General features: G+C 52.8%; 1 pseudogene; it reads right to left on the bottom strand.

The window, feature by feature from the left end:
* Window positions 1-529: 529 nt before the first annotated feature.
* On the bottom strand, window positions 530-6,700 carry LOC123283554 (small ribosomal subunit protein uS8-like; annotated as a pseudogene).
* Window positions 6,701-12,202: the final 5,502 nt, after the last annotated feature.

Here is a 12,202-nt window from a genome sequence, read left to right as displayed (position 1 = left end):
AGGTGCTGGTGAAATCTGTTCCCGAGGGTGCTCCTGACGAAAGCTGTCTCCCTGGCTTACAGAGGGCTGCCTTCTTGTTGTGTACACACTCACACACTCACACACTCGCACACTCACACTCACACTCTCTCTCACACACACTCACAACTCACACTCTCTCTCACACTCACACACACACACACACACACACACACACACACACGCAGAACTCTCTGGTGTCTCTTCCTATAAGGGCACTAATCCCACCCAGCTGAGGCCCCACCCTCATGACGTCGTCTAACCCTAATCACCTCCCCGAGGCCCCGCCTCCAAACACCCCCAGATTTGGGGGGGGCTTCAACATGGGAGGTTAGGAAGACACACACCTTCAGTCCATAACACAACTAAACAGGCATTGGCTCACAGCGGAGGGGGCTTCCAGGATGCTGTTTCTGTGTTAGCACCGGTGACGTGGTGGTTAATCGGAGCCCAGGCCACGCCCCTGAGGTGCTCAGTGAAGACCTGTGCTGTGAAGCGAGTGCATGCTGGATCCCAGGGCGGACCCCAGCCTCTGCATCGTCCATCTCAAACTCAGGAGGACCCAGAGTCAGGTTTTTTGATAAATAAGAATCAGGAAAAATGCCCAGCGGCAATTCTCTGCTACTTTTAAACAAAGGACACACGTTTCTCCAGTCCTTCCTGTTCCCATCCCACCCACGGGGAAGAGGAAGTGACTCTGAGCAGAAGCCTAGAAGGGGAATCAGTTTTTTCCTTGAGATAAGTACCTGCCAGGGCCCTCCCTACATGGATCATGAGGGATCAGAGAGGGCAGGAGAGGCAGGGCAGAGGGGGCAGGCTGGGGGAGGCCGGAGCCCAGCAGGCAGCTCAGAGCCGCACGCATCTTCTCCTTCGCCTTGCCTCCCAGGAGGTCCTTTTTGTGCCACAGAGGTGAGTGGTTTGAAGTCTGTTCCACTGGAAAAGGTAGGAGCCCTCGAACCAGGCAGCTCCTCATCCTGCCGTCCACATTGGAGAAACGCTCACACGCACCCACAGGGAGGCACTGCTCACGCAGCAAAAACGCGTTGACCTAACCGAGTGGTCAGCTCAGTAAGGTGTCACTGCTGCAGCACACCGTGGAAAACCATCCCACAATCTAAGGCTGGTGAATCGATCCACGGGGCCTGGCCTGGAAAGACCCGCGCAGATTTACTGTTGAGAGGAAAATAGCAAGTTAAAAATAGTACCTACGGGATTTATATATACAAATCCCACGAACACTTTGTTTTCTTTCTAAAACTGCCTTAAAATGTCATCCTTTTAAGCACACAGGAGAGTTTGGAGAATAACATTGCAAATGCTCGTGAAGCCCCTGCAGTCTGGTGGCCGTTTGCCTTCAGTAGGAGCCGGCTTCACCATGCGCACCTGAAACGCACTTGTTCATTTGCTGTTTATTCAGGAAGTGTTCGCTGAGCATAGACTCTGGGCCAGACATCATACCATAAAGGTCATGGCAGTGATGCGGCTGTATCTGTGAACAGGACAGACAGGCAGCCTGCCCTCGTGGACGTCACATTTCCTGGGCAGACAGGAAACAAGCCATAAAGCAAACGCATTATTGTACATGATGCTAAATGATGTGAGGATAACAGGTTTGACCTCCTTGGGTTCGGAGGAGCAGAGCAAGTGATCTGAGAGGGAGTCTGTGAGCTTGACCAGAAGGACGAGAAAGAGTCAACCCTGGAAAGAGCAGAGGCCCAGAGATCCTCAGAGCCAGCAATGGCTGTGCAACTAGCAAAGCCTCGTGCAAATGAATGTACAGGCCCCCGGCCAGGGTGGGAAGTCAATCTCCCTACCAGGGGCTCACCGCCCCAACCGCAGCAGACGGGAGACCCCCAAAAGCTTGCAATCTGTGTCCCAGGATGTGCTTGATACTTGGATCCAGACTGGTGAGAGACCCCTGTTGTCACCTGCTAACTGCACTATGGGGCTGCTGGCCTGGGTGGAGATGGCTGCCGCTGTGTCCAGCCCTGAGACTTCACATCGGGTGCCTGACTCCCACCCTCCCTAACCCTGCTCAGCCCCCTGCCCGGGGCAAACGGGGACAGCAGAACCCTGGCCTCCCCCTGCCAGTGTACCTGGTCACTGCTCCAGGCAGAGGGTGGCCGTGGTCATGAGGAAGAACTGGAGAGGGGGAGGAAAGGGGAGGCCAAGTGGAACCTGGGGCCCCAGGAGGCAGGGAGGCAGCAGGAAGCTGGATCAGCACTTAGCCGAGCCTCCAAGCACATGCTCCATTGTCCCATCAGACTTCACTGGCAAAACACAAATTCAAAGGTAATTATAAGGAAATTCAAGATGGCGACCACAGAGCATTAAACCCCAAGCACAGGGACGCCCTTCTGAGTGCAAGGCCCTGTGCAGCTGCACTGGTTGCAGGCCCGGGGCGCTGACCCGCTCAGAACTGGGAGGAAGCCAGTATGAAGACCACAGCGATCAGTGGGAAGCAGATGACGGACAGGGGCCACGTAATGCAGGGATCTGTGGGTCACTGTAAGGGTTCTGGATTTTGTTCCTTGTCCAGTGGGAACCACCAAAGAGTTTCAAGCAGAGGAGTGACGTCTTAAAGTCACACTGGCTGTGGCGTGGAGAGTGGATTGGGCCCTGAAAGGGCAGAAATGTCGCTGACCGGTCCAGGCAATAGAGGATGATGTCTTAAACTCCGGCGGAGGCCGTGGAAACGGAAGGAAGCAGGTGGATGGGAGACGTTTTTTGGACATGGGGCAAAAGAAAGGGGAGATAAAGAGATCAAGGAAGTGAGAGTCCAGGGAAAGGGAGGTTTCAACCAGGCAGATACTGAAGTCATGGAGAAGGAAGACACATCCTGTGGAGTGGAGGGGAAGACCACAAGATGGAGAGCTAAGCCCCTGAGGGGTCCATCACAGACCTGCTATAACCCGGGCCCCGGAACCTCAGTTTTGCAAATGGTACTTCTTGGTCGCATTGTTCCCATGTCTGGACGGAGCAGGCAGAGTGAGCTGAGCCCTCCTCTGTCATCCTAGCAGGTTGTACCTCCTCCACCCAATCTTTTCCACGAGACACTAGCCCAGAGGACCCAGCTTATCAGCTTGTAGGACGACTCGTCTGAGGACACCAGCAAAGGCTGAGGGACACCCAGCAGGATGGCCTCACCTCTGAAAACCCACATACGAGAATGGGAACAAAGCCGAGCCCACAGTGGGGCCCAGGATGAACAGGAGAGAGAACAGTGGTTATATCTGTGAAATCAACCTGAATACAAAATGGGGCCTTCCTACTGCCCAAACCCTTCCTCTTCCACTCGGTTCTGGGGATGAAGGGTGCCTGGCTGTCATGGCGGAGGGTTACAGCTGAGATTCTATTTTCATTCAAACATCAATGTCGAAGAAACCTCAAGTCTCCTTTTTGTAAACAAGTAAGAAATTTCCAACAAGGGAATAGGCACAGAGAAGTGGGGGTGGGAAGACAGGGGATTAGGGAGGAGGAGAGAACGGGAGAGGTTGGCGGGGCTGAGAGCTTGGTGAGAGCTGCTGGCAGCGGCCAGGCTTGGGGAGGTGGCCGCGGGGAAGCAGTGAGTCCGGGAGAGTGTGCATGTGCAGACGGGAGCAAATGCAGGCCCTCTTTAATCATTGTGAAAAGCCATCATTTTCTCTCCCTGGTGGCAAGGTTAACGGAAAGAAGTTCACCTAAAAGTAATGTCTTAAAGCTGTTCATCTAGAATGGCCAAAAAGAAAAGGAGCCTGCAGAGAAAAATCTCCTGCCTTTATTTCCTGTTAATTGGACCAAAGAAAACTCTGTCCTTCGAATTCCGGAGCTGCTGTCGTGGCTCCCGGGCTGCGCACAGAGCACTGTCTGGCTCCACGGCTGTGCTCCGGAGCTCTCAAGACAGTCATTTAACTGAGCACAGATAGCATGGTGGGCTCCAGCTTTTCTTAACCTGCCTGCAGGAAGTTAATAAGAATTCCAAGAAAACGTAAGTTTGGGAAGCATTGGGTGCAAACAAGTAAAATGGGCTGCTTTCTTTGCCATACAGAGGAGGGCAACACCCTGCCGATCCACTCCACACCGTCCCGCCCCGCTTCTGCGCCCAATAACCTGGATCTGGTTTGGTTATGCCACCTGTGTGGTCCCTGGGCTTCTCCCCAGGACCGGGGAGGAGAGTGGTTGCTTCATTTAAGTACGGGCATGTGACACAGCCCCGCCCATGGGATGTGAAGCAGGTCAGGCCAGGGGACTTCCAGGAAGGTTTTCCTCACTCTTAAAACAAAACACAAGATGAGGACTTGCTTCTTCCTGTCTTTGGACATTATCATGTGAAGACACAAGCTTGGAGCTGCTGCAGTCACATTAAAATCATGAGGGAAAAGCCAAGAACAGCCAGCTCATCTCCATGCCCGATGTCATTCAGCCGTTGCATTAATGCTTTCAGTTTGTTTCTTCACTGTCCAGGCCATGGGTGTTCTGTGTTTTTCGGCTAAGAGCATCCTAAAACCAAAAAGGATGCAATATGCAGACATTCCCGGGTTGATCTGACCAACGAAAGTCCCTCCAGACTGTGCTCCACTGAGAGCGCTCTGAGAAAGGTCAATGGAGTGAGGGACACGGAGCTGGGGTCAGAAGCTGCAGGTTCTACTTTAGGTTCTAAAAGTCACGTGAGCTCCTGGGCCTCATTTTCAGCTCCATGAAAAGAGCATGTTAACGAAGACAACATAAGTCAGGTACTAACACCATGCCTGGCACGTAGTTGGTGTGTCATAAACCGTCGTTAACAAAATGGGGTAGGGGGAAGAGGAGAGGAATAGTCCAATTTCAAATCTCATTTCTGCCTAAGAGTTCTAACCATTCCAAGAATAAAACCTGTGTTGTCTGGCCCCATACCTGTTTATCGCCCCCTCCAGCCCTCCACACAGCAGGCAAAACCAAAGATGCCATAGATGTCCTGGGCAGGCACCCTGGCCCAAGGGACTCCTGGGCCCCTCACTCTTCTGCTAAAGTGAGCTCAGGGTCCTGCTGGCTCAAGCTCCCTGCACGGCTAGTGTCCCTCTGTGCATGCTAGTGGCTTCGAGACACTACTCAGTGAGAACTTCCACAGGTACCAGAGGCCCATCCTGCCCCAGAAGGACAATGTCCAGTCTAGATGCTCATGTAGGTGCCAAGGGGTTGAGTTCCTCGTCGTCCAGAGCTCTGGCTGAGACTCCGAGCAGGAGCTGGCACACAGCTGCCCTGGGGCTTTCCGCTCCCTCTCATCCACTGGGACATTGCATTGGTATGTGTGTATTACATCCCTGGAAAAGGAATTCCAGGATCTTCCCTCCTGTGTGTTTCATCCGTGACGTCAGATGAGGTCCTCAGCACAAGGAAACCAAACTGAAGGGACGGGAGCAGGTCGTTCTGCCATTTTTCTAGATCTTTCAGTTGCACGTCAAATCTGGGGCTGCACACTTGTTTAACCTGCTCACGAGGTTCACAAGATCTTCCCAGCTCTGTGGTCAATGATGACTTTACGTTGGCCAGTGTAGCCACGCTTCATGATCACAGCCGGCGTCCGCGCAGTGGCTGTGGCGCACGGCCGAGGAGGAGGCTGGCCTTTGCCTCTTCGGCCTTGTTGATGCTTCTTGAGAGCATCCGCCAGGACGCTCCCACGCACCATCATGGCCCACGGAGGGATGACGGAAGGACTGGGTTTGCCTGTTTTGTTTGGGCTGATGAATGGCACGGAGAATGAGTGGCTGTGAGTGTGAGCATAAGCGTGTATGTGTGTGTGAGTGTACCCGCGGACCACACCCAGGCATAGGCATGGCTCAGTAGAAACACCTTATGGAAGGAGTGAGGCCGCCCAGGCAAGTGTTATTATTTGTCTCTCACAGACCCACAACTGGCAGGTCTCAGAGCGCCCGGGGCCTGTGCAGGGTCACGTTAGCAGCCGGTGGCAGAGCCGCTGGTGAGAACAGGCCCCTGGCTCCCAGGCCATGGCTCTTCCCACCCTGTGAGGAGCATGCTGGATGTTCAGCGATCAGCAGGACGCATGCTGTTTGAGGAGGGGGAGGCGGATATAGAAGCAGCATTTCTCCTGCAGCCTGGGACTCCGAACCCGGGGAGGGCACTCCGCCTGCCCCACTCCCCGAGGCCAGAGGAGAGCACACCAGGCCGGGTCCCCAGGAGACGAGCTGACAGGACCCAGAGGGACGCCCTGCCCAGAGGCCAGGCAAGCAGCGCTCGGCCTGTGGGGACACATCAGGGGCTGCTGCAGTGCACGGGGAAGAAAAGGGGTAGAGTTACCGAGCCAGCGAGGGGTCCATGGGAAAGAGAGGCTGTTCCCTGACTTTGGGGATATTGGGGATTAAAATTCCGCTGCGGGCCAAGCTCTAAATCTGACAGTTCTCTGTGACTGGACTATGGTCCTCCCTTGGGAAACATCACAGGAGCCATGGTGGTGATACCCAGTGTTCCTTTGGAGGAATACTTGACAGGTGTGTCAGTCTGGGAGGGCTTCCTGGAAGACGCGGGTCTTCAGCCAAGTTGTAAAGTTGTGCTTCATACTCTCTGATGTTCTAGAGTCCGAATCAGTAGGGCAGGGGTGGGGCCTGTGATTCTGCATTTCTAACAAGCTCCCAGGAGATGCTGAGGCTTCAAGCAGCAAAGTTATAAAGGATGAGCAAGAGCCACCCCATTGAAAAGAGGAGTCACTCAGACGGGTTGTGCCTGGCAGCAGGCAGGGTAAGGTGAAGGTCAAAGGTGAGTGCTTCCATGGAGTGCAGGGAGGGTAGGGATGGGGGTGAGGCAGCAGAAGCCGTGGGACCTCACCTAGGAGGACAAGAGACACAGGAAAGAGCCTGGTCCTCGCACTGAACTTCAGACTCTCAAATCCAAGTGCCCGACGGACTTCTTTTTTTTTTTTTTTTTTTTTTTTAAAGATTTTATTTTTTTCCTTTTTCTCCCCAAAGCCCCCCAGTACATAGTTGTGTATTCTTCGTTGTGGGTCCTTCTAGTTGTGGTATGTGGGACGCTGCCTCAGCGTGGTCTGATGAGCAGTGCCATGTCCACGCCCAGGATTCGAACTAACGAAGCACTGGGCTGCCTGCAGCGGAGCGCGCGAATTTAACCACTCGGCCACGGGGCCAGCCCCCCCGACGGACTTCTTTATCTGGTTGTCCTCCAAACTTGGCTGGACATCTATGGTGCCATGAGTTGAGTGCTCAGAAATCTAAATAAAACTGGGGTTTTCTTGGGTGGATGATGAATGGAAGTGGGGGAGAAGAAGCATTCTAGAAAGAAGAAACAGCACGTGCCAGGCACAGGATCATGAGCGGGGACGTGGTCAGAGACCACCGAATAATTAGACACGGCTGGAGCAAAGCGCACGGGTGGGACAGGGCCTGGAAATGAGCCCAAGTTGGGAGGCAGCAGAGCCTAACAGGAAGGGCTGCACTGTATGCAAAGACGCAGAATTTATAATCCTAAAGACTCTACAGTGCTATTTCAGGAGGGGCACTAACTGTGACAGCTGGGTGTGTGTGCACTGGTGAGGAACGTGTGCAACGATCACCCAGGCGCGAAGGGGACTTGAACTCGGACAGGACGGGCTCCATCCTCAGCGCTTCCTGATGGCCCAACCCCCAAGCACATCTCCATTCTTCTCCTCCCCACACCAGCAGCCAAACGGGCCACCACGTCCTGGGGCCTGGGCGCCCGCAGACCCTGTCCCGTCTTGCTGTTTCGTGCTTGCGCCTCACAGCCTGTTCCCCACAAGGCAGCCCGGGTGGCCTTCTAACATGCCAGTCACATATGTCCCTTCTCTGCTTAAATCCCACCAATGGGTTTCCACTGACTGCTCTCTGAACAAAACCCAACCGCCTCACCCACGCCCGTGACTTGGCTCTTCCTGTTGGTCTGGCATACTCTCTGTCATTGTCTACACTCCTAACACTCGGTCCTTCTTTCTCTTCCTTGAACCTGCCCGGCTCGTTCCCTTTCAGGGCTCCGATGCTATCTCTCCTCCTGCCTGGGTCCTCACATGGAGGGCAGTTCTTGCCTTTCATTGTGATTTCAATATCACTTCCTCACAGACTTTCCCTGACAAGTCCCTCAGTCTACAGAAGCTACTCAGTGGTTCTCTCTCAAATCACCCTGTTTCAATTCTGAGCAGCTCTCCTTACCGTCCGGTATTTTCCTGTTTACTTATCTATGTATTTATCGTCTCCCTCCTCTATAGTCGATGATCCCTCCAAATGCTTGCTATCGACTCCTTCTCTCACTGTCTCACACGCCGCTCCACTCATCAAGGGGAGAAGTCTGGTTCTCCCTCCATCGATGCTGGACTGGCACGTGACTCCTTTTTCTTGCTTTGACTACAGAATGCAGGAGAAAGAATGTTGTACCGTTTCTGGGCCTAACTTTAAGAGGCTTGTCAGCTTCCACTTTTGCTCTTGGCAGCTGCTGCCGTGTAACAGGTCTGACTGCCCTGAGACCATGCTGTGCAGAAGCCCAAACTTCCATGTGGGGGACACTGAAGTGACAGACAGGTAGTGGTGCCTGAGTGTGGATGAGTGAGGGGTCCCAGCCAACGCCCAGAGCAGCAGAAGAGCTGCCTAACTTGGTCCTGGCCCAGTTCCTGACCAGAGAATTGTGAGACATAATAAATCCTTCTGTTTAAAGTCACTACATTTTGGAGTTTTGTTATGCAGCAGTGGGTAACCGAAACATCCTCCACTGGAATGGAGCTTCATGGCCTGTGCCTGGCAAGACCTGGCAGATACGTAGACTCCGTAGATATTTGTTGAATATATGAATTTGGGGAAAACGGAGTTGACCATTAAGACCAGAAATCTCAATAAAGCAAGACGGCGGATGTTTGACAGCATGAATGCTGGTAACCAAGGACTCGAAATTAGAAAGCAGGATACTGGAGGTGTGTGTATGCTTGTTTTTAAACAGGTTTAGGGGTGTTAGAGTCTAACATTTCAGCTGTGAGTGTGGAGAACATCCAGGGCATGGACGTGGCTGAAGCGGAGAGGGGACAAAGGCCAGCGAAGTGGAGGAAGTGAAGGATCTTGAGCCAGGCTGTTGGCTGAGGCGCCCACAAGAAGATTAAACTTTCCAGTATGATGGCAGGACCAGCAGTGGGGAGAGGCTGCAGAAGTTTCCGCTTGAGAATTGTGAGGCTCATGGGAGAAGGTGGGAAACTTGGAGAGACCTGGCTTCAACAAAGGATTCAGGGTAGAGTCCAAGGGAACAGAATGGAGAGATGGTTCACAGGGGAGCCGAGCAGGGCATCCCAAAGGAAGGGGGTGTTGGAGGGAGACAGGGTGGGGGCCTCAGAGAGCAAGGCCGGGCTGAGTCGAGCGGAGCCCAGACGAGCCTTTCACCCGGGCAGAAGTGAAGGACGACTCGAATGAGGTCATGCAGGAATTTAACTGGCCTCCAGATTTTGCCTGGCCTGGAGGTATAGAAATTTGATTTTCCTGCCAACACACCCAGAGGATAAATGTTTGCTGTTGGCGGCAGAGGCAGCGATCTGAGCCCTTGCTCAGGATTCCAGGGGAAACTGGTGGAAGGACACAGGTGGGGGCGCGGACAGGCCCAAGTCAGTAAACACTCAGTGGTCTGCTGGCCTTGGCCTACTGCTCTGGGCAGAACGAGGAGGAGGAAGCAGGCTGAGCCCAGGGCTGGGGAGAGCAAGCTGGCCCAGACTTGTGTAGTCGGTGAAGCGCGGCTTTAGACAAAGGGGTGGCAGTGCTGGTCAGAGTTAACTGTATGGGACTGGTACCCTAGCGGTCTGTGGACAGACAAACTGGCCTGCGTCACACGTTTTCAAATCCCTTAAAACAATAAACTTTATTATTATGCTTTCATATTATCCAAGTAAAACATGTTTAACATAAAAACTCTGTTTTCAAATCTGCAGAGCAAAAAGGCCGTCCATCCCACACCCCTCGTCCCGTCTCCCTCTACACACACAACAAGGAACGCGAGTAAGAGAAATCCTCCACGTACGACCACACTCTCATCTTAGTAACCCGGGCACAGTCTCTCTGGCTATTCTATTTCTTGCCCTGATTGTCAAGTCAAAGGGAACCAAGCAAAGGACCATGATAGAACGAAACAACGGACTCCTTCAAGCCCTGCTGGTCTGTTATTCAAACAGAAAGGCGTTTATTAAGCTCCAACCCATTAGTCAGGTCTGTTTGGATTATAAGTGACTGAAACTCAAGGTAAGCTGGCTGAGGCCACGAAGGAAATTCATTGGTTTATACAAATGAAAAAAGATGTCAAGAGGGTCAGCTCTGCCAGCTGCTTCAGTGATGCTGGCGAGAGTCCCCCCCCACCATGGCCGCCTCTTCTCAGCTCTGGTTTTTTAGTACCAGCTTTATCTCAGGCAGGATCTCCCCGATGGTGACCCCTAGGAGCTCTAGGCTTATTTCCCACTGACTTGGTAGCACCAGCAAAGCTTCCGCTCTGAGGTCTGGCTTTCATTGTGTGTGCCCAGGTCACTTGCCCAGTCCTGAGTCAGTCATAACTTGGAGAATGCGAGGCTCTCATTGGCCAGAGCAGGATGCCATGCCCACCCTGGGGAGGGCAGTCCCATCAGCTACGGAAATGGGGAAGGGTGGTCCCCAAATGGAAACTGGGTCAGGGTTGATGCCGACAACAGGCAGCTGCTACACAGGGCCTGCTGCTCAGGACCCCAGGCTTGCTGCAAGGCTCTGCTGTCACCGTTTTTAAGTTCTTAATAATTTTTTAACTAGGGGCCCTGAATTTCCATTTTTCACTGGATCCTGCAAATTATGCAGCCGATCCTGCTGCCTCGCTGCTGTGTGCACTGGGAAGGCTTCCAGAAACACTTGAAACCCATCCCCTTGGAGACAGGATACCCAGGGCACGTTGAGAAAGAGCAAGTAGTCTATGCTGGTTGAACCTGTAAGGAGATAGTGGAAGTTTCACTCACTCACTCACTTATTCATTTAAAACTTTGTTAAGGGGGATCCTGCCACTACCGGGGAGTAGGAAGAGAAAGACAAATAAGGGTCAAGGCCTCCAGAGGCTCCTGGTCTGTTAGATGTGTACACAGATCTCACAAGGTAGGGGAAGGGTTGGCACAAAAAGAAGCAGCCAACACTGCGGGAGCACAGCGAAGACACGGCAACCCAGCCAGGAGGGGGTCAGGGGAGGTGCTCCCAATGGGGGACGGGGAGGTGCTCTCAATGTGGGGGGGACAGGGGAGGTGCTCCCAATGGGGGAGACATGCTCCCCCAACAGAAGTCAACAGTCACAGAGCATGTTAAGCTTCTTGGTTGGCAGTCAACAGGGAAACTTGTGGAGATGCTTCTGCAGGCAGACGGGAGAAATCACAGAATCTGCTTCCAGAAAGAGGCTTGTGGATGAGCCATCCTGTGGCATGCGTGACACTCCCTGGAGTACCATTGTCCCCCAGTCCCCAGCCCAGCCCCCCAATATCCTCCAAATCTGACTATTCCTGCTTCCAGGGTGGGACCTAAGTGTCAAAATTTTTGCAACAATCAACTCAGCAGGTGAAATATTTCTTCCATCGTGGGCAGACTACAGTATCGATTTGAAGTATGCACTAAGGAGACAGCATTAAAACTATCAAAGGAATTTCACCCTCCAGCCTCTGGAGTTTCCATTTATATGAGCCATCTTCATCCTGTTTCAACAATAGACTGATTTATCACCATACTCTCTTTTCCCTTCTTGTTGAGAGTTTGGGTAGTGCAATTTTTCACTGGCACACTTCAACTATTTGTTTAGGATTTTCACAGACTGAACTGGCTCCAATGAGCTAAGATCACTGTTTTCTCAAAAAACTAAAATTTGCTCAAAAATAAAACCGTTCAAAAAATAAAATTAAAACAGGATGCCTGCCCTCAAGAAACTTACATTCTTTTTGGAAAAACAAGATCTAACCTAGATGGAAAATGTGGTGAACAGAATGCAGCCTACCACCGTGAGAGGTGGTTCCGACAGGACCACTTCTCTCCTCAACAGTCCTTGGAAGGCATCGACTTACACGGGAGCTCAGGGTTTTCTGCTGGGGAGAAAACTGGAGTCAGGTCCCCAGTGGGATTCAGATACCGGCCAGCATGTGTGAGGTGGAGGTGGGGAGGGGGGAAGGGCGCGCCTGGCTGTGCAAAGCTGCGGGGGAGGCAGCATGGCTGCTAGGGGAGGGAGGGAG

The sequence above is a fragment of the Equus asinus genome, chromosome 2, assembly GCF_041296235.1.
Source record: "Equus asinus isolate D_3611 breed Donkey chromosome 2, EquAss-T2T_v2, whole genome shotgun sequence".
In the NCBI taxonomy this organism is placed as follows: Eukaryota; Metazoa; Chordata; class Mammalia; order Perissodactyla; family Equidae; genus Equus; species Equus asinus.
This window is presented reverse-complemented; position numbering and strand designations above follow the sequence as displayed.